Below are 22064 nucleotides of genomic sequence, written 5' to 3'. Positions count from 1 at the left end.
CTTGTCATGTACTGAAAGCCACGACCTATTTCATAACATGTTAATTAACAAGGAATAAGTACGAAACAATGCCCATTTAATGGAAAGGACAATTTAAACTTTAACAGTTTAGCAAAGTAATAATGAGTGAGAAGCTCAGTACAGTATTTCACATGCTGTACCTTGTTTCACATCCAGCTGGCCTATCAATTATAACCTGGACTCTACAGATGGTGCAATATATCAGAATTAAGTCAGTCACTTAGTTTGTTCCCAATTAAGTGCTAATACTCCCAGTGGAGGATATTACTCTGAGTTTCAGTTAAATGCCTGTCTCTAATGTCCCTTTATGGTCTTACTGGGGCGCTTTAAAGAGATGCCCTGTCACGTAGGCCAGAACTTTTCCTGGCTTGTTCTTCCAAGTGCTGCCTGCATTGCACTCCTTGTTGTTATTTGGAAGCTACAGAGAGGATTTGATATTTCGTGGGGCTGGGGGGAGAGGTGTCATGCACAATAAGCTTAGGGTAAGTAAGTTGCCCCTGCAATGCATTTGACTTTGCCCCTTATATGTGTACCTACTGTTGCAAGAACTGAATGTTTCAGCAAGAAACAAGCACTGCAGTGTCCAGCCTCTCGTTTTGTGGGTTAGAATCCTAATGAACTTGTCTCCTGAGGCTTACAGGCATTACAGGGGCTTGCTTTTCTCCGTGACTTACTTGACAGGCGACTTGGGCTTGTGTTTTCCTTGCTCCATCTATCCTCTTTCACTTAGTGTTGCAAGCCATTCTAGGGCTGCCACTAATAGATTGATATCCAATTCCAGTGCACTTCTTTACTCTTTTTGGGTGTTAGTCTTGGCCCAGTTAACGGCTCCTTAATTTTCTGACACCTGTCCTGCCTTGTAGCTAAATGTCAAGCTGGTGGTGGATTTGGTCACTTGATCTAATGGACTCGCTGTCTTCCCCTGTTAGTCTTTAAGGTGACCCTTCCCTGGAAGGAAATTCTCTGACAGAATTTGTTGTCTGAACCGACTCCAGAGATTCCAGGCAATTACATGAGCTTCTGAGTATCTTTATTTAGAAGTTTAAAAGATATGTTCTTCGAGTGCTGCTTAAATTACCCTTGTGGATTTGCTGGCATGCTCTGGGAAATCTCTATTGTAGTGTGTTGAGTGAGTTCAGCAGTGCCTGAGTTATGTAGGGAAGTATAAAATAGTCCCCAGATCCAGAGAGTCTGTGCTGAGGGGTTTCTTGGCAGCCTGCTTTATCATTTATATGATGATGACATGGAAAATTTGCCTCGGCTATTCGTTGTCAAAAACATCTCTTTGGTATTTTTAGTGCCACCAGAAATGAGAGTTTGGTAACTTACTTAGATTTACTGAAAATTATTTAAGTGTAATTAACTTTTCTACTTAATCTATGACCAGAAAAGAAAAATGTCAAAAATATGTGCTTTTGTGGATCTGAACTATAAAATACTGTTTGGGAAAGAAAGCTTGTTTGTAACAAGGCGAAATTTTCATTTAGTTCTAGTCCTGGTATTAGGCAATGACAAAGCATTCTGTACTAAGTGCTGAAATGGATGATGGATCATAATGCATATGGATTCATGTGATCATAATTCCAGGTGTACTAGGCAATTGCAGCTTCACTTTTCAGCATAATTTGGTGTGTTCTGTAACAGTTTTATCTCTGTTAAGGGCTGGGGTTTTGGTTGGGTGTGGTTTATTTTTTTTTTTTTTTCTGTTTAGATTTGATGGCTTAACATTTCAGAAACAGACTGTGGCACAAAATCAGCTTCATTGATTTTATTTGCATCAAGAGGAACTAACAGCAGCCTCATTTTGAGTTTTCTTATTAAATATCTTTAAAATAAAACCAACTGATTATGTGCTGCATGCATATAACATTTTTTTATCTGACACCTCTTTTACTTTGCTTGAATTTTGTATTGTGTTGGGCATTTTGTTGGGGTTTTTTTCCCCCTCCCCTTAAAAAAGTGACTTGTGTTATGGTCAAGAGTCAAACTACAGTGGATTCTTACTATCTTTTTCCTAACTGTGTTTTATAAGATGTGCTGGGTGTCTTTCCAGTGTACAGTAAGTGAAGTTGCTCCTGACCTGAAGTTTGAAAAATGAGCTCATAGTTTGCTCACTAAACACAACTAGATTTTTCAGGTTTTGTTATAATTTGTGGACTAAAACCAGTAAAAAATATGTTTTGAATCAAACATAAAGCAGTTGCAGATTACAAGTGGACAATTGCATGGAAATCAAATGCATGGAACATTTTAGATAGTATTTTTCACTTCTTGAGTATTATATTTTTAGAAACAAAGTTCTGGAATTAGAATAGGGGGTTGAATTTCACAGGTTTTTTTTAATAGCAGATTTACACATTACAAATATAGTCAAATATATATATTTAGAGTTTGCTAGCTTCTTTTTATTGTCTATTTTTGCTTTTTATTGAGTCCTCAGGTAGGAATGTGTGGAAGTTTGGACTTTTGATGGAGGGAAGTGCTTTATTCAAAAGCTAATTTGGATGCAATTGTTGTCCTGTCATGAAAAAAGCAGGAGGTAATGATGAGCTTTGTGTAAGGAACATAAAAGTCATTACATGCCAAGGTACAAATCGTACCTCCTAAGCCTCTGTCTTCAACCTTTCATAGTAAGCAAAATGTATTTTTTTAAATGGAATGGAAAAGGCACTGGTAGAATGCTGATAAATAACTTAGCAATGTCTTGGTTTTATTTATTTCAGTAGGACATTACTCAAATTTCTGTGCAAAAGAATGACTTGACAGAGAAAAGGTGCAAACAAACTTGCTGATAGCTGCTTGCTGCTTGATAGCTAAAATATCAGCAGAGTTAATAATTGAAATAAGTGGAATCTTTGCAAATAGAAATAGAGAAGTAAAAAGAATAGCTGGAAAATAATTGTTCACATGGCTTTATACTTCAAATGTTTTCCACTTTGCATCGTCTTTAATGGGGTCTGGTAGATCTGACCTTGGAGTTCCAGGCTGTGCTGCTGAAGGAGCAGATGGAGCCCAGGCTGGGTGTCCCAGAGTCGGGAGTGGCAGCAGACATTTATGTTCAGACATAGATCCCAGCCTTGTTGCAGTGCAAAGTAACACCTGGAGACAGGAAATATTGCTATAAAAGTGTGACTGTGACTCGTTTTCATCTCAGTCAATGTCAGTGCAGAAACCTCCCTCTCTCCAAAGAGCTGCCTCTATATCCTGCTTGCATCCACCAGCTGATTTCCATTTTGTTACTTCTCTTGTTGGTCTCTCTTGTCCCACTTGGACTTTTAGCTTTGCCAGGGTAATGTACAATATCTGTTTCAATAGAGATTTTGATTTTGCTTTCTGGCAGCAGAGCACTCCTTTAGCAGTGCCGCCCTGTGCACTCGGAGTGTGTTACATGCTGTGGCCACAGCTGGAATTTTCAGCTGGAATTTTCTCAGAATATTGGGAGTCACCTGGCTCCCTTTCACTGTCTGTGTCGTTTTGTTAAATCTCAGGTTTAATTGCTTGTAATGGGACAGTAGAGTGAAGAGGACAAGGCTGTTGGAAAGGAACAGCAAACATCCAAGGGACGTGGAGGGTCCCTTCACAAATCCCCAAGAGCCTGCAGAGAGGATTTGTGGGAGTCTGTAGTTGCCCCCTATTTCCACTGGGATAATTAAATTTACAGATCCTCCTCTCTTCTGGAGTTCTGAGGCACAAACCAGTGTGGGCAGACTGGAGGGAACTGGGTTGGGTTCTGAGCACAGCCCTCTGGAGATGAGTGATTCTGCAGCCAAAGCAAGGGAAGTAAGATGGAGCTGGCATAAGCAAGTGAGGAAGGAGATTGGAATCAGTAGTTTCCCTGAAATAGAACTGAAGTTGAGAGGAAAGGAAAGGACGGGGAAAAAAAACATTCTGGTATCTTTATTTTTAATTATTTAATTTTAGTAGTAGTTTGCAATGAAACGCTAAAAGGATCATGGACGATATGATAACTGAAATATAATTTCTGTGTCTTTTATTAGTGTATGTTTCTTCTGCTAAAATTCCATTTATTAATCCTTTGCAAGTAACCAGTAGATTTGAGGTAACTCAGTTACTTTGAAACTCATGATGATTTAACAATTGTAATGCTGTGGAAATGGAGGAAGTCTTGAGCAGTTGTAGATAGTTGAAACATGGAAATCTGTAAGCTACAATATGGAGAAATAATTACTTGTGTTGTTGATATTTTAGTGCAAAAAGGTAATAGCTTAAACATAAAATACAAATTAATACAAAAGTTTTTTTTGAAAATTTTAGTTTTATGCAGCATAAGATTCAGTTAAAATGATTAAAATGCAAATATACAAGTCTTAGAAATATACATGGAAAATTTAAATTGTTAAGTTTGTGGTATATATTAGAGTTATTACTAAAAATTGTAGATAATAATTTGGAATAATAAATTAGAAGGATCTGTAAAATTGTTGTGAAGTAGCTTTTATATTTTTTTTAATATTTTCTAGTACCTGAAAACCAGAAGGACTAGAATAAGGAAACCCTTACTTACTGCAAAATGCAGCTTGAATGAAAAACTTAACTACTGGATTATAATTGGAAACTATGGTTTGTTGAATTTATTTTTTTGAAAATACTGGGCAAAAAAAGGGGAAGAAATGAAAAAGCTTTGCTGCTGTGGGTCCTTAGAAGAGGATGAGTTGTACAAGGAGAATGTGTAAAAAAAACTTCCTGTTCAAAGCCTTTTCTCCTGCGCAAGGCGAGGGCAGTGAATCATTCCCTGCCCGGGTGTGGATCCCTCTGCCATGCACACTCTGGTGGGAAATATGTGGAACCCCATTAAGTGGAATTGTTGCTGGGCCCTCATCCATCTCCCGATAAGCGGCACAAAGCGGGAGCGGGACGGCGATAACACGGCTTATAACCACGTCAAGTCAAGCGGCTGTTTGTGTCTGACTAATGACTGGGGTGGAGATACAAGTTGTATTTCTTTCTCCAAAGGAACCTCAGATAAGATTAGAAATGTCCTTCACTGGCCGCTGCTTTGTCCTTTAGCCACCCACCCTCCCCAGCCAGGCCTGGTAATTAAAAAGGGGCCATTGAACATGTTCTTATCCAGGGGCTGAAGGGAGGGGAGCTGCCTGATAATGGACCCAATAAGAAGGGGCTGTCAGTGCTTCTTTTCAGCAAATCTGCAACAGGTGAACCATGGCTGAAGCAGTACCTGTACAGTGTTCTGTATTCCAAATATATTTTAGTAATAAACAAACAAGAGAAGGCTTAATAACAATTTTCCGTGGTTCTGGGACATATAAAGTGATTGGAAGTGGTTTGAGGCAAGCGTTCTATTATACTTTGATGAATTTTGCCTTCCCTTCCCTCCCGTGCTGTGTGCAGAAATGCCCCCAGTGTGAGCCCTTTGGTATGTGCTGCATCAACAGGAGGGAAAATGGATGAGGATTTTTCAAACTGTGAATTTTGTGAGCAGTAATTATCCTCATTCTGGTCTAATGAAGATATTTAACAACTAAGTGACAGTTTTCCTTGATTTTCATCCTCACTCTTGAGTCAGGAGCACATGGGTGTTACTGTTGGTAGTAGGATTGCTCTTCATGTGCTCCGTTAAAATCTTATCTCCACATGCTCCCATTGTCCCAGCATTAACACTTGGATAGTGATTCTTTTGTAGGACTTAAGGAAGGCTACATGATTGCCTTTGCCCTTTTTGGGCCCTCTTGGGGCTGTGTCTGGAACATGATGTTCCACTGGGCCTTCCAGAGCCAGGAAGGGTTTGAGTGGAGGCTGGAGCAGGTCGTGTCCCAGCAGATGATGTTGGGCACTGCTGTCAGACACTTCTAAAGAGATTGGAGAGCAGGCAGGGGGAGGGAGGGTCCTCTCAGGGGGACACAGCTAAGGAACAAGAAGCAGTGGTTGCAGGCAGCACCGGGGAAATGCTTCTTGGAAATGGGAGAGGGGAGGAGCAGGAATTTCTTCACAGCAGTTCCAGAGAAACTGGGGGCTTTCCATACTTGAAGGTATTGAAAGCATGACTAGACAGGGCCATGAGAAAACTTACCTCATTTTGAAAGTAGGTCCAGTTTGAGTAAGAGCTCCAGTTGGAGCTCATTGACCTCTAGAGGCTTGTCCTTCTGGCCCCAATTATTCTGCAGCTCTGTTTGTCCTGGAAGGGTTTGCAAATACACACACGGACCTGTGCATTTATTTTAGTAGGGAGGCTGAGCTGCTGAGCCCATTTCACTACCTGAAAGTTGTAGAAAAAGCAGTAAAAGTGATAGTGTTGCAAGTAGTGTAAGGCAGTTTTATTATACAAATATTTACCCTGGTTATTTCCTGGGTATATTCAGAATAAAACTCTAACCTGACTGTGTTTCAGCGGCAGCTGGATTGTTTACTTTTTAATTTGTAGTGCATTTTTAATGATTCCACAAAATAAAACAAAGTATTTGAGTAAATGAGGCATATTTGATAAGCAGAATTAACAACCTGAAATAAGTTTTTTTTAAGTAGGGTAGTATTAAAAATGTAGCCCTCATAGTGATTAATCTTGGAAGGAACAAGTTCCTTTAGGAGCAATCACAACCTTTTATTTCTATTCATCTTCTAGTCAAAAACTTCTATGGATGGCAGCTGCTCCAGCTTCTCCATTCTGTTTTCCACGGTGTTCTTGCTTTTCAGACCCTTTGGGAAGAAACAGTCCCTGGGTGAAGAAAAATGTATCTTTTGGCAAACTCATGGCCATCTATTAACTATTTTGAGATTGTGAGAAAGATACTTTATGTTTATGCCCTCAGTTACAGTTCATTCTATAAGTGCTCTCCAGAGCTATTAAATTAAATTGTTGTTCATCTGTTGGACAGAGGCAAAACCCCCAAACCTCTTTTTATATTAATCTGGACTTTTATTAGTAAATAATGCTTAGGATTTTTTTCTGCAGCCTGAATTTAAAAAGAGCCTGAAAGAAGGCAGAGGGGCTTGAGTTGATCAGTCTGTCAGTGCAGGTGATGATCTGCAGTGTGTGAAAGCCTAGGCTGAGAAAAGCAGAGCTGGTAGCAGGTTGGATTCTTCTACCAATGGAAGGACTCTTCACAAGGTCTCTGTTCTCTCATCCTTGCAGCTGGATTTGGCCTTTTCTAGTGTGGTAACATATTCCTCTTCTGTTTGGCCACGTCAGGGATTGTTCTTTTTTTCTCTCAAAAGGTTGTTTCTACTTGCTTTGTGAGGGAAGAAAAATGCAGCAACCAGCACTATTTCCATTCCCAAAACTCAGTCCCCTGCTGAAACCATCAATACCTCCTGAAATTCAGAATGGAAAAGCATTGTCTCTTTTTCTTGTTTGCAATGAAGTGAGGATCATAGTAATAGTAGAAGTAATAGACTCCACCAGTTATATAATGAATGTAAAACAAAACTAGATTCAGTGAGGCAAAAAAGGGATTTAAACAGCTGCTTGAAGTGAAAATAGATGATCCTGGGAAATCACTAGGAAATAGCATATAGTACTAATAACATCACAGTTGTTATTTTCACTTTCCTGACATGTCAGCATGTTGTTTGCAGTATTTTTTCATAAAAATAGAATTTATTCAAGCAATTTATCCTTAATGGGTGTAGTACAAATAGTTTATATTGTGCTTATATATCATATTAACAATATTTGATTTGTGCTTTCTTTACAAATTGGAATCATTGATTTTTCTGTGGTTCTCATTGTGCACTTAGGCTGGTGCTTTCAGTTCCCATTTTAGGTGCTGTGCTTTGAAAAAGCTGATTTCTCATAAATTTATTCTCTTTTATAAGAGGGCCTAGGTACCATATTCCTTTTTTAGGAATTGCTTGACTCTCTTTTGGAGCCAATTAATGTCTTAAAAGTTTCAGCTTTCTCCAAAAGAGCACTAAGTGTTCTTCCCCTTCCTCAGAACATAAACTTACCAGCCTTGACCTCAGGTGACATTCACTCTGGGTTCTTTCTGTTTTAATTCTCTTCTTTCTTGCTTCCACTTTGTCCCAGTGATTGTGACAAAAAGTCTCTGGAGATGACCCTCAAAAGCTTCCAAGCACCTGCCATTTGTAAGGGAACCTCTGTGTGTATAGAACCTTCATCTTGATTCTTGTAACTTCTTTAATTTAACTTCCTGATCATAATTTATCCACTGGCAAAACTAATTTGAATGTATTCATTAATTCCTGCCTCAATGTTTTTGAGGTGCCTTGAGAATCAGTCTGTTCTTGTCAGTCCCACCACACACCCTCTTTCCTTATTTTTCTGACTCAGACTCAGCCTCTAGATTTATGTTCTGATGTTCCTAGCCTGTGATCAAGTGTTAAAGGTTTCTGAAATCATGAAAAATGCTGATTAAGACTTACATCTAGACTATCTTATGTATAGATCTTACGTATAGAATCTGTCTTACATATAGAATGTTTCAAGTCTTGGTAAACATAGTGGGAATCTCTAGGTACACAGGTCCTTGATTTTATTTAGTCTCATTTTCTTGTAGAGGTAGCCGTCTAAAAATACAATAAAACCAATAAACAAATAAAAATTAGGCCTTTGTAAAATTTGTTTAATATAAGGACAGTTCTTTGGCTGCAAAGATGTAGAAATCCTCAGCTAGAGCTGCATGTGGGTGCTTTCCATCTTTCTTTATGTACATGGAATTGAATTTACTGTTTCATCCAGATATTTGTGTACTTGCTGGGAGCAGATAAATTTTGAGTAGCAAAAGACTGTTTAGAAAAACTTCATAGCTTTGTAAAGACTACTTCCAACATTTTAGAAAGGAAACATTGAAAGCTGCTGGTACCTGAGTACCTGGGGAGGTGTGTGGTTTGCATCAAGGAGGTGTCTCCATGAATTCAGCTTTGTTGTTATATTATAAACGTGGAGGACCTTGGGTTTGGTGTGTTGCAAGAGTGATAAATCTGAGTTAGATCTACTTTCTAAGTCTCTTGGGATTAAAGCTTTTGGGGAAAAGATCCATTAACGTGTTTTAAATCTATTGATTCGCAGTAGAGAGGGACAATTTAAACTTGGAAGTCACCAAGTGAACTTTCCATTAAGTTGGGGGAGCCTGTGGTCACAGCTCATTTGGTCTTTATGAAGTAGAAAATGTGATGTAGACCCCACTGGCATTCTATTAGAGGAAATCATGCATTTAACCATGGAGCAAAATACTGTAGCCAATTACATGAACATACACCTATTTTACACGTGGCTGATCTTCTGAGCAAAAAGTATTAACAATGTGCATACTATCTTGTTTTAGGGGACTATTTACTTTTTTAAGTCAGTGATATGGGATAAAGTTTTAGCGAAAAAAAATGATTAATATATGACTTATATCAAGTTTTCTAGCTGGAAAGCAGCCTTGCATAGAAATGTGTGGATGGTCTTCAGCTGACATCAGCAAAGACTAATTATAAGTCTGTTACATGTTAATGTGCAATGTTGTATCCCATATATAAATGCTGACATCTGAAATTGCATGTAGAAAAGAAAGAAAAATGGTCAGGGTTGAAATTAATTTCTTAAAACTATATTTTTAAAATGACTTTGACTTTATTAGAAGATATAAAAGTAAGTGCTGATTTATAACTCAGCGTTTTTCTGCCTTTAGGGTTGTGAGGCTATCTAAACATCTTTACTTTCAAAACATCTGTTCTTAAATGTAACAGGATGAACTTTCTACTAGCATTAGATATTTGCAGTGGAATGTCTTGTTTAATGTTGCTAAGACTTCTGAACTAATCTGTTTTTTATCTATATAATAGATGTGTTCCCATGCACAAATCCATGGACGTTTAGAAAGTGCCTTTCCGCAGTTTAGGCACAGCAGTAACTTCCTCAAGCAGCACACTGAAAGCTGACAGAAAAGTTGAGACCTAAACTTTTACAATAAAACGCTGTGGGGGTATTTGAGAGTGGCTGTGCCTATATTCCTGATTTATCCTCATGCCTCTGTCCAGGCTCTGGGCATTTTGAGTGGCAGAAATTATTTACTTTTCCACATCTTTTGGCCTTTACGGTTAAAACTGGAGGAAGGAAAATGCTTACAGTGTAATTTGAACGACACAAACTCTTTTCACCAGTACTTTTGACTTATTCCATTGCTGAAAATAAATGAGGAGCTGAGAAATTATAAGCTCTATCATTATGGGTTGTTGTGTCTATTGGCACACATTGTGTCTATTGGTGTATGAAGATTAATGTGTTGCATGCCAGCATGTCCTTGCCTATGCAAAATATTCTGAGAGTGTTGAGGGGATTTGTACAAGAATTATGCAGAGAACACCACAGCTAAGTGAAAGTAAATTAAGCATCCCCATCTGGCTTTACTTCCTTGCAAATGGCCTCAGCTATGGATTCCAATAGCAGTGACTGTTCATTATAGCTCTGATTTACAGTGCAGATTTCTGAAGCTCTGCTGTGTGCTCCATTAGTCACGATTTCTCCTGTAAGATTTCTGAATGTTGAGGATGGGTGCACTGAGGGAATGGCAGAACTTTGCACTGAAAGTACCCAGGATATTCTTAAAATGTGATATCAGCCTGAGAGTACTGCCTCTGATTTCAGTGGATGCACACACTTCCCTTTTTCCTGCCACCTGACCGATGCTGTATCTCAGAAGAAAGCAGCTGGAGAGACTTCTAATCCTATATTCCAAAATGTCAGGGTAAGGATTAGTCCAGCTAGCAGTTTTCTCACGAGGTTTGCTATAAATACTTGCATCAAGAGTGCTGGAATTTCAGTTTTTGTGTGATGGTTGGTACTAAGTGAAGGTTTGATGTTGATGGGTGTTACTAGGTAGTCTCAAAGGATAGAAATAAATATTGTATTGGTTCTAGTACTTTCAGTGTGTTCAGCTTTAGAAGGTTAAGGGAAAGTAGTCAATAGTAGAAGTAACCTAGAAAATATGAGTTCATATCCATTTCAATTCAAGAGACAGATGGTATAAATCTATTTAGATTACATTCAGGTTTTATTACAGAAAGGTGGAAAGATCCAGCATTCTCCACAGTCTTGTCATGTGTACTTAGCTAGGTGTCAAGGATTTTAGATTTCAATCTAATCTCTCTCAGCAGCATCCCTGGTTTCCTGAGGCAGATCTCTTGATTGCAGTGTCACAATTCTCTGCCTGTGAAAGAGGAATCAGTGCCACTTCACCTGCACGGGCAGGGCTATCTCAAATTCCTGATGTATTGTGCTGGTACTGGGACTGTGATTGTGGTTAGAGCATCTCGGGGTTGATAAAATATAAATGCAAATAATCTTGATGAAAAAGGTGTGTGGGGCATGCCACTAGCTTAAGTGGACTTTTTACTGATCAGGTTGTACTAAGAATTGTTTCATAAAGTAAACTGACGATTAATAAATACAGGGTGATACCAAGAAAGAATAGTGCAGGAAAAAGCTTTGTTACAGGACAAAAAAAAAAAAAAAAAAAAAAAAAAAAAGGCAAAAAAAAAAAAAAAAAAAGCAAGTGTTGTATTTAAAGCTACAAAGAACAGAAATGAAAGAAAATGCAGCCAGTTCATAGTGCTCTATGAAATGTGTGTGTGGATTGCTGGGTTCTTTCCATGCCATGCTAAGGGCAAGGTAGAAATTCTTGTTTCTGGCCTACTGTAGCCTGTTCACCCCAAAGGAGGTGGAAAAGATGAAAACTGATTCTCCACAGTCTCTGTTTTATGGCTTCGCAATTCTTCTCCTGCTTTGAGCTGCAGAGTGACTTGTCTTTCTTCTTTTTTTTTTTATTGCCTGCAAAATTTGAAACAGATTTGTTTAGAAAGACAGACACGTTTCTCTTGTGTTTCTTGCTTCTGCTTTGGGTAGCTGGGTACTGAGCTTCAATGACTAAGCACTTATGACTTAGGTCTTCCATCCCTTCTGTCCTTCCTTCCTAGAAAGATTGAAAAATATGACCTTTCCCTTGAGCTTTATGTGTGACTTAAATGCCAATACTTAGGATCTGGAAAACTTGGGGATAAACTTTTAAAAACAGTTTTGTATCCAAACTCCTTCTTTACGATGAATAAATTTTTGGATACTGAATGTGTTGAAGGATGCTTAATAAAGGAATGAAGTAGCAGCCTACAGCTAAACTCAGCTTTCTGAGCAAGAAAGTAGAACCTTATTCCAAAAATAGGGAGCAACTATTGCTCAACAAAGTGAGTAGTGCCCACGTACACTGAGCAGTGCAAAGGCTCCAGCTGGGTGGTTTTGAGCTGAGGAGACTCTGGTGATGAAAGGTGCTTATCCCATCTCCTGAGAGGTAGGTCTGCATGTGCATTGCTTGTATTTACTTGGAGCTCTGAAATGGAGCAGCAGAGCAGGTACAGCCAGTATTCCAGAGTCCAGATGAAAAACTGCCCCTGACAGAAGTCAAACATTTTGGTACCAGCCAGAGGGAGTAATTAGGCTGGTTTGCACATTGAACAGCAGCCAGTGGGTTCTGATTATTCTCAGAAAAGTACTCCAGTTTCCTAAGCTTAGTATAGAAAAATAAATCTTTGTTTGGGTCAGGGGAGTGGTGTTTTTTGGTGGGTGGTTTGGTTTTTTTATAGCTTTTAATTTTTTCTTTCTGAAATGCTGAAATACTATTCATGTATCATGAATTGTTGCAGAACTTGATGTCGTTCATTTGTGATTCCATAGAACTTTTGCTGCTGATGCAAATAGTGTCTGAATTCTTACTTTTCGTACCTCTGAAAATCTTCAGAGACACTGTTTTATGCATATTTATTCTTACAGGAAATGGTAGTGCTAAAGTTTACTAGTAAAATCCATCTTCAGCACAGTTGTTTATCTGATCTATGCATTCATTAATAAAGAGTCCCTGCTGTTGTTGGCTCCAGTACAACTTAATTAATTACTATTTGAAATATGGATGTGGTGGATGATCCAACTTAGTGAAACAGGAGAGCAGCTGTTACCTTCTTTTATGTTTGAAGTCACTGGCTTTTCTCCTTATTTGTGTGTGTCATCCCCTTTTTCATCTTATGACAATAATTCCATAAATTTTGGACTCAGATTCATATGTAAACTCTGCCCCCGTTTTGTTTTCCCACTGTGTCATCTTGTTCTCCTCTGTATTCCCCACTTTATCATCTCATGTTACACCATCCGTTATTGTCTCTCCCTCTTTTCTCTGTCATAGATTTTCAGAATCCGGATATTCCTTTTCTTTCCAGTTCCTTTCTTCAGTCGTTCTGCATTCCTGAGAGCCAAGTAAGTTGTTTCCTACTCTACTGGAGAAACTACTGCTTTTGCCATTTTCCTCAAGATCTGTTTTCCTGGTGATCTATGCCTGAGTGGTTTCTCAAAGCAACATTATAGAATTCATTAAAAGTTTTTCCTGAATGTTTCCATTTCCCCTATTAGTCTTGCTGCTGTTTTCTCTGGTCAGTTACTGAATTCAATTAATTTTTGCTCCTCTCTCTACTTACTCTTCTTTTCCTTTTTTTTTCTTTTTGCTGCCAAGAAGTGACACTGAGAGCTGATGTTTAATGACACCCTCAGATGGCTGCAGGGTTCCCTGTCAGCTAGGGGCATTTCTGTGCAGTCCAGTGCTGGTGAGAGGGAAGGGAGACATTTCAGTCCTGAACCCACTCTCAGTTCCATCCTCGGTGTCTTTCCCATGGATATCCTGGCACTGCGGGCTGTGTCTTCTCTTGCTTGATTTCTTTTCTACTGAGGCATTTTTTTGGAGAGTTTTCTCTGTGAGGCTCCCTTGGTTTGAGCACTGCTCTGGCTGCCCCTGCCCTGAGCAGAGGGGATGATGGACCGTGGTCTCCAGAGGCCCCTTTCAACCTCAGCCACTCTGTGATGCTCTGAAGTAGGAGAGAAACAGGAATGGAGAACAAAGGATTGAGTGTAGAGAACACTGTGTTTTCATGGAAAGAAATACCATGCAGGACTAACAAATGCAGAATAATTGTAGAAGCAATTTAACCTACTTGTCTCAGCACAGAAGATGTAAATCCCAACTGCAGAGTTTCAAAGAAACTGAAACAGCCAGCAGGATAAATCATATTTGACTTTATTCTAAAATAAAGGCAAACAATGAGTAGCATTCTAACTCATTTATTTGTTCTCTTAGCTGTGTGCTGTAGCATTTGAAGTGTGCTCTGGCAATCTAGTTTTAGTTATTTTAAGGGTAAGACTAAAAGAATATGTGCAGAAATGTAAGCACAAATTGAATCCTTGAGGTAGCTCTGATGTATCAAGGTGTCTAGTATTTTATTTTTTCCAAAGAGGTTTAATTATTTCAGAACTGAATAGTTAGGGAGGACCTAGGAGTATTTATAGTAGGTAGTGCTACAGAGACCCCTAGAAATAGTCTTCAGTGGTTTATACTTTTATAAATATGGGACGAAGAAAATTTTATGTTCTTCACTTTAGGGACAGAAAACAGGAGTGTTTAATGAGGGAAAATAAGGTTTTTTATGAAATAATTGAAATAAAGGAGAGCATGAGGTAGAAAAAATACTGTGAACAACATAAATGCAGGACTTCCCTTTAAGGAGTGTGATTTTCTTAGACTACCATTATAGAATCAGACATATACTTTTAAAAGCATGCAAGTCTTGAAGCTATTTCCTTTTTGAAATTAGATGTTGGATTACCAAAAAAAAAAAAAAAAAGACTTTATTTTCTTTATAGAAGTGGATAGAAGTCCCTTTATTTCATTTATATTCGATTCTCATTATCCTGGGACACAGAGTTAGGGCTGTGTGAAAAGGAGTAGGAAGAAGAATAAAGATAGAATTTTTCATTGTCCAAAAAAGTGTGGGTTTTTTTTTTTTTTTTTTTCCTATCCATAAGAACTAAGACAGCCGTTGTGCTTAGAGGAATGAATAATGATTTGTCAGTCTCCATACATATGGAACGGAGTAAGTTCATGGAAAGGTTGTCTGTTGGCTTCAGTCTGCTTAATGGAAAGATATATAAGGGAATGATATCGATCACTGGTTTTTGCCTGTAGCTATTTGAGGTTAGCTATTTAAAGGAATTGTGAAAGTTTTTAAAAAAGCAAAGTATATAACATTTTATTAACACATATTGCTCATTGTTACGCCTTACACTAAGTGTCCCTTTACTAATTGTTGTCCTGGTAACGTTTTTTTTTTATGCCTTCCTGCTTCTTTCTTTGTTTTGTCACTTTACTACTAAAAGCAGTAGATTCAAAATTATGCATATCTGGGCTATAAATGTTTATCAGCTCTAAGCATTCCCCACAGAGCAGTACTCATTCCCCAGTCTCTTCTGTGTTTGTTTTTCGGTTTTGGGTTTTTTTCACAGACTCTTTATTTTCTTCTGTTTTGTGTGCTGTGAGCATAATGTGAGAGGCTCCCACCTCCACATCCCTGGATAATGTGGTGCCATGAGTGCCTGAGGCACCCCTGAGCCCTCTGAGAGTGGGGTGGGCAGAGCTTTTTTCCTTTAGAATGACTTAAAGGCTTCTCAACAGTATCCAGTATAATCTATATGCTAGTAATAAAATTTTCCAGGTGCTGAGGTTTGATAAAAGATCTGCTGTTCCTGTGTCTTTCCTCAAGCCCTTTTGTGTAGGATGAAATAATCTTGGTCAGCTTCCAGTCAGCAGGGACCTCCCCAGACTCCCAAGCCCCTTGGCAGATGATAGAGAGGGGTTACTGCCAGAACATCCACCAGCTCCTCCAGAACTCTGGGATGAATCCCCTCAGGCCCTATGGACTGGTGAACATGTTTGTTTGCTTACTTTAATATAAATTCTCCTCAAAGTGTTTTGTGAGCAAAGAATTGCCTGATGTATTGTGTGATAAACAAATACAGCCCAGGAGGTGCCTGGATCTCAGAGAGCAGTATTCACCTCCAAGATTTCTCTTCATTTGCCTCTGATGACATGACAGTTTTACTCTCATTTGAAGTCAAATGTGAGTTCTAACTGCAATTCAAGCAATAAGAGAGTAACCTCAGATTTTCTCTGCCTGTTGTACGGTGAGCTGCTTTGTACAGGTTTTAGCAGTTCTGCTGTTTCCTAAAGGCTGTATTTCAGTGTGACCCTGGCAGCTGAAGTCATGGCTCTGTCACAGGGCTAGCAGATAATACACAAGGGGTTTTTTAGGGTTTGGGATGTTCTGGCTGAGGGGCTTGGAGGTCTTTGTCAGAGATGACCACTCTGATACCCAAGTCCTCAGCATGGTGCATTTCCATTACTCGTTTCACAAATCCATATTCCCTGCCAGTCAAAATGAGCAAGATTTCTCCTGTTGAAAAGAAAAGCTCAGGTAGTGTCAGGATACATTGTTCAGATATCCACAGATCTGTTTCCCAGTGTAGCTGAAATGCACATGGTAAAAACAGGGGAATCATGAGCAGAGATGATACAGCTATATCAGGTAGTGGTGCATTTTTGATCAGTGTTTGATATTGGAGTTCCAGATTAACTGAGAAAGTACAGGCAGTGCCTTGTGCATTACTGTTCTATCAGCAGGGTAACAAATCACAGTGAAGATAATTAATGATCATTATCATCTGCTACAATGGAGGCAATGGGGCATATGAGAAACCCAAACTGTGTTTGTATATGACCAGAAGGTGAGAGAAGTCTGTTCTTACAGGATACTACAATGATTCCTGGGCAGTGGCTCTCAGGTTTGTAGGCTCACAGACCCCCACAGTGCTAAGAAAGAATTATCTCAATGTTTTGCTATACTTTTTAATTTTCCTTTCCTCACCCCACAGCAGGTACCAAACCACTGTGTTATGATATTGAATATTTCCCAAATAGAAATGCTGTAACCTCAAGGACCAAAACCTGTACAATTGATGGCAACCTTTTCATGTGTCCTGTCAGCACAACACTTCAGAATATGTAAAACTGTATCCACAAGGCTTGTTTTTTAACTAAAGAATACAAGTATGGCTTTGGAAGACAAGCACAAACATTTCTGAAAGCCAGGTGGCTTGGCTGGTTCTTAATACAGACCTTAAAGCTTTTCTTTTCTTAAGATGGAAAAAAAGTATGTTTCAAAATACAAATTTTCATGGTCTGTATTATGAGTTCATTTCTGTCTTTATTCATCTGGAAACTTAAAAACCCCCAGAGAACACAAATTTGCATTCTTCTTGTGGTCTCAGTTGAGGAGCCAAACATTATTCCAGGTAAATTCCTCCCCTGTCCTGGAGTTAGTCACTCTGGTCAGAGTGGAGATATTTCACTGTGTCAGTGGGCATTAGTTTTATGGATGAAAGGAAGTCTGGTGCCGAGAATTACAGAGACTTTGTTGAAAACAAATGTTCCACAGCTGACTAATGGGGGAAAAAAAGTGGGACTGGAAGAATATTCCAATATAAATTCATGATGCAAAGTGAAATTTAGCGATCTGGGTACTTGTGGCTAAAGCAAGGAGATTTCTTCTGCCTGGAATATTTATGGAGAGACAGTCGGCTGCATTTATTTTGCAAAGCCTTGGACATGGTACATGGCATCGTGGATTGCCTGACATGCAGTTAACAAAACCACTGAGACTAGAATGCAATTGTAATAGAAAGTGATTATAGGAAAAGTTTGTGAATTTCTAAATGGGTATAACAAAGACATTACGTGTGCTGTGGGGAAGCTGGCTCCTTTCTCTTGAGCACAGTGAACTCACATTTCAAGAGTTTTCAGGTTTTTTTTAATCAAGTGCCTTTAAAATCTCTATAATATGAAAAGACTTCAAAGAGGAAAGATTAAAAAAGAAAAGTAAATAAAAAGGAAATAATATAATTAAGGTTTGACCCTGTAAATTGCTAACCTTCAAAGCTAATGCTGGAGAAGCACAATATTATTAGCAATAAAAAGAATTTGCTTTGCCCTTTTAAAATTACCATAAACCGATTGACTGAAATGGAATGATGTTAATATTTAAGAAGTAGGACACTAGATTCTATTATCTCAGAAACTCTGTCACCTGGTACACTCTGTAGTCCTGTATCTAATTATTGTCCTTAAATTGCATTAGTGTGCTAAGCAATTTGTCTCTGTTGGAAAAGTAATTGACATTTGAGTTACTGCTTCATATTTGGGAGGACTCACTAGGTGGTTTCCAAAGAGCCCTCTTCTGTCGAAGCAGATTAGCTTAATTTTACCTAAAAGAAAAGGGAAAGTCTGCATTTTAGAGTATGCCATTTACACAGTGCTCTTGTAATTTGATATTAAAATTCAGGTTATGTATCACAGCTGATTGCCAGGAAAGAAGATAGGGGGGAAAAGTGGCAAATTAATAAATGACATTTGTGCCTTCAAATTCACTTTAGTGCAGTCTGGTCCTTCAGTGAGTGTGCAAGAGGAGGCTGCTGATGGGAAGAGGCAAAGGAAATGCTGTAATGATGTGGATACAGGGAATGTTTGATCCTTGGGCTTCTGCTGTAGTCGATGCTCTGATCTACAGGTGTTTGGTCACTACATGGGCACAGTCCCAGAGCCGTGGTCACCCACAGGATCTTCCCCATGCCATGGTGAAGGGGCTGAAATGCTCCACTTCACTCCCATAATCATGATCTGCTGTAGGAATTTCAGTTTCCTGTTAGTGTTTGGAGGAAGAGTGCTTCCAAAACCTTTTTTATACAATTTCTTTGATGAAAATTTAAAGGATAGTTATAATTTCATGTAGCCTGGCAAGGGGAGGAGCAGCCTCTGTTCCAGCAATTACCTTGTGTGAATGTTTCCATGTCCACGAAGGTTTGGTTTCATGACTGTGCAATCAAAAGCTTTGAAACTTTCCAGACAAATGTAATTTGGGATCTAAAGTTGATTAGAGATGCATGATTACAAAATGTGCATAATAGTTTATGTGACAACTGGAATTAAATTTAAGATATATTTGAAATTAGCATGAGGAATGTAGCTGTCTGGTACTGGTGATAATTTTGCTAATATAATTTGTTTAGAGATTTTCAGTTCATGTTTAAAAACAAGGCAATCTTAAATCTCTTCAAAATATTTTTTTCTGCAGGTCTGTTGCATAAACTAAAGTTCATTGCCTGAACTTAAAAGATTGTGTCAGTGCAATCCAAGTGAAGCATTTAGGAATGTTGGCTCAAACTGGAAACCTCATCTGAATTTCTTTTGACAATACCTTTCAAAAAAGATTTAAAGCACTGGTTGCATATCTCCGGAGGTCTCTTTTGATATGTCTTTAAAATACTTCATTTTCCACTGACAGGAATCAGGATTGTCTCTGCTCTTGATGGTTCACATAAATAGTTGTGTTTTTTCAGTCATTATTATGAAATTGTTAAGGCCTTTTGCAGTCCATGTGAATTGGTGGACTGTTTTGCAGAAAACACACTTTATCTCTGTCATCTCAAAAACCACCAAAAAATTAGGAAAATGGGTAGAAAAATGTGAGTTTGATTAAATTATCAAATTATCAAAAGGTTTCTGCAATCCTTTGTGGTAGGTTAATTCTTCATTTAAAAAATATGTTTCAAACCCAAGCATTTTGCCCAAAAAGAAAAGAAAGGAAGTTTTGAAAAAAAATTCTTGAGTTGATTCTGCAGGCAAAGTGGTGAGGGGATGAAAGTTTGTAGAGTGAGAAAGGCAACATCTATTGTAAAGAAATTCCGAAAGTTAAGTATTCCAGAAGAACAACTGATGCCTGTGCACTGTACCTCATGTGAATCATGTGCTGCTGTAATTGGAGTGTCTGCAAACACCAACCCACCTGTCCATTTCTGGACTGTTTTTTCTTTATCTGAAATGACCCTGATGTTATTATTTCCCAGAAAATTAATATAGTATTCGTAATTATTGGCATTTCTGTATTTTTAAAAATGTGAAGCTGTCATAATATGAGGGAGTGAGGAAGAGCGAGGGCATGCTCCACCTGATCAAAGAGAACCAGTCTCTGTTTTCCAGACTGTTAAGATTGTACCTGGAGAGGGACAGGGAGGGCGGTGACCACTGGGGCTCCACTGGCAGAACACTCTGAGCCCCCCGAGTCAAATGCTGAGCATTATTTCAGTTTAAAATTCTAATAGTGCCAGTAATGAGGCAACTTTGCTATTAAACCAGGGGAAGAAAAATAACCTTTTCTCCCCGAAGAAGGATGTGTTGGAAAGGTCAGAGCTGCTCCTGGAGGCAGCGAGGGGCCTGGTGGCAATAATGGGAATGCGAAGTTCTTGAAATGCACGAGAAGTGTAAGTTTTCAGCAGGACAAAGGACACTGCAGAAGGAACTGTAATTTCCTACATTTAGGATTCTTGCTTATAATGCTGTTAGTTAGGTAAGGCCAGGCTTTTAAAGAGCTCAGGACCAGAATTTCATATTCTCAACCTACACAGCAGCTGCTAGATTTTCAAAATAGCTCAACTCCTCACAGTTCCTGTTCTGCAAGGCACCGAGCTCTTGGCAAAGTCTGGCTCTCATTCGGGTGCCAAAATGAGATCTGAACTCTCATGAAAATCTGACTCTCATGAAAATCTGTGAGTACACTGATTTCTTGGGGAAAAAGGAATAAAATAAAAATCCATCAACTGAATATGAAAATGAGTTATAGCAGTATATTTATTTCTTAGTAATTAACTTCTTGGCATGATTGTCGTAGCACTCTGATAACCATAACTCTTGTTCTCTGAATAGTTGTGAAAGGACTACATATACTAAAAATAAAAGGTGACCTGCCTTATTATTTCTAAATGTCTCTCATTAATGTTCCTCTTCTTTACATTCTCTGGTGCCTTTTTTTTTGTGAGGCACACAGAGCAATGATCATAAGGATTTTTCCTCTAAAGTTTAATTCTGACAGGGACAACTGCATGTCGAATGTATATTTAATGCAAGGATGATGCCAACAATAGATGCAAACAATTCTAGTTCAGAGAAAAACTTCTTGAAAGTCTGTTGTCTCCCTTGCCTTTTAAATAGGAAAAATTGAACTTCAGTAGATGAGAAGAGGGAAATTTGCTCTAACATTGCCTAGAGGGAAACTGAAAGAAGGGGAACTGCTAGAAAAACTTGTCTTCACAATGTTGACATAATTCAAATATAAAATGTTACACCAATGTTTTTTCTGGAGTGGAGCTGGTTTCCAGTAATGTGTGGGGATTCAAATCTATGTTTAACAACATGGATAACTGGATAACACCAGAAAGGGAAAGCAGTTGTTGGATCTAGAGAGATCTCCAAAATGTGCTTCTCACATATGTAAGAATGCTGTCTTACAGTATAAATTTATATTTTCCTTCTTTCCAAACCTAGTCCCTGCAGCATTTTTGTAAACTTTTCTGTGGCATCATTTCCTTTGAGGTAATGGCTTCCAGTGACCTCTGTGGTACAAAAAGAGAGAATAGGACTTACCATGCATGTTAGATTTAACAATTCCCAGTCTGTCTCTCTGTAATTCTGTACTTTGTCTGGCAACCACAATGTGCCACCCCCACATATTTCATCATGGAATGAATACTACCGTATCCTGCAGTATCGGTGCAATAAATGGACATGTGCAAATATACTTGCACATCTATCTAGGGGTGCTATAAATGTACCTGCACATCACTTATTGGATGTATGAAACACCTCCTGGAAGGAGGAGAAAGCTCTGTAGCCAGGCAGCAACAGACACCAGGAGCACCAATATGCTCCCAAACAACATTCATAAAGGCTGAGAATAAGTTCACTCCCCACAAGAAAACAAGTCTATTTTTTTCCCCCTTTTGTAGCATCTTAATTCAAACAAAAATACCAGGAAAGCAAGTTGTGCAGTAGATGTATAAGCCAATGAATTAATTTAATGCCAGCTTGTCAGTCGAGCTGCACTGTGCCCTTTTTAGCATTAGCTCCATTAATGGAAATGTTATGTCACTGGATCTAGGTTGTGTTCTGTGTGTTGGGCTTGTTAGAAGGAACAGAGAGGATGCAATCCAACATGGCTTCGTCTTTCCTCCTGTTCTGAAACCTTCTTTGGGTGTGTTTGAGTTTTGGCTGTGTTTTTCTCCCTGTGAATTTGTAGGCACTGAAGAAGGCAGAGCTGTAGTTTCCCTGTGCTTACCCACGAGTGAGCCTTGAGTTAACTTTGCTCTCTGA

At 38.7% G+C, this 22064-nt stretch overlaps 1 protein-coding gene across 19 annotated transcripts in view; it reads left to right on the top strand.

The window, feature by feature from the left end:
• The window catches only part of RBFOX1 (RNA binding fox-1 homolog 1), a 1117054-nt gene that overhangs the window by 405382 nt on the left and 689608 nt on the right, over positions 1-22064 (top strand). Inside the window, exon 1 of one of the 19 annotated variants that reach the window (XM_032125575.1) lies at positions 13218-13240. The exons of the other annotated variants lie outside the window; for them this stretch is intronic. The gene's annotated coding sequence lies outside the window, so the exon portion shown is untranslated. Of the gene's footprint in view, positions 1-13217; positions 13241-22064 lie in introns of those variants that run through there. 19 annotated transcript variants of the gene reach the window in all.

This window comes from Corvus moneduloides, chromosome 16 (assembly GCF_009650955.1).
Source record: "Corvus moneduloides isolate bCorMon1 chromosome 16, bCorMon1.pri, whole genome shotgun sequence".
In the NCBI taxonomy this organism is placed as follows: Eukaryota; Metazoa; Chordata; class Aves; order Passeriformes; family Corvidae; genus Corvus; species Corvus moneduloides.
The sequence above is the reverse complement of the archived record's forward strand: the minus strand, read 5'-3'. Positions and strand labels throughout refer to the sequence as shown.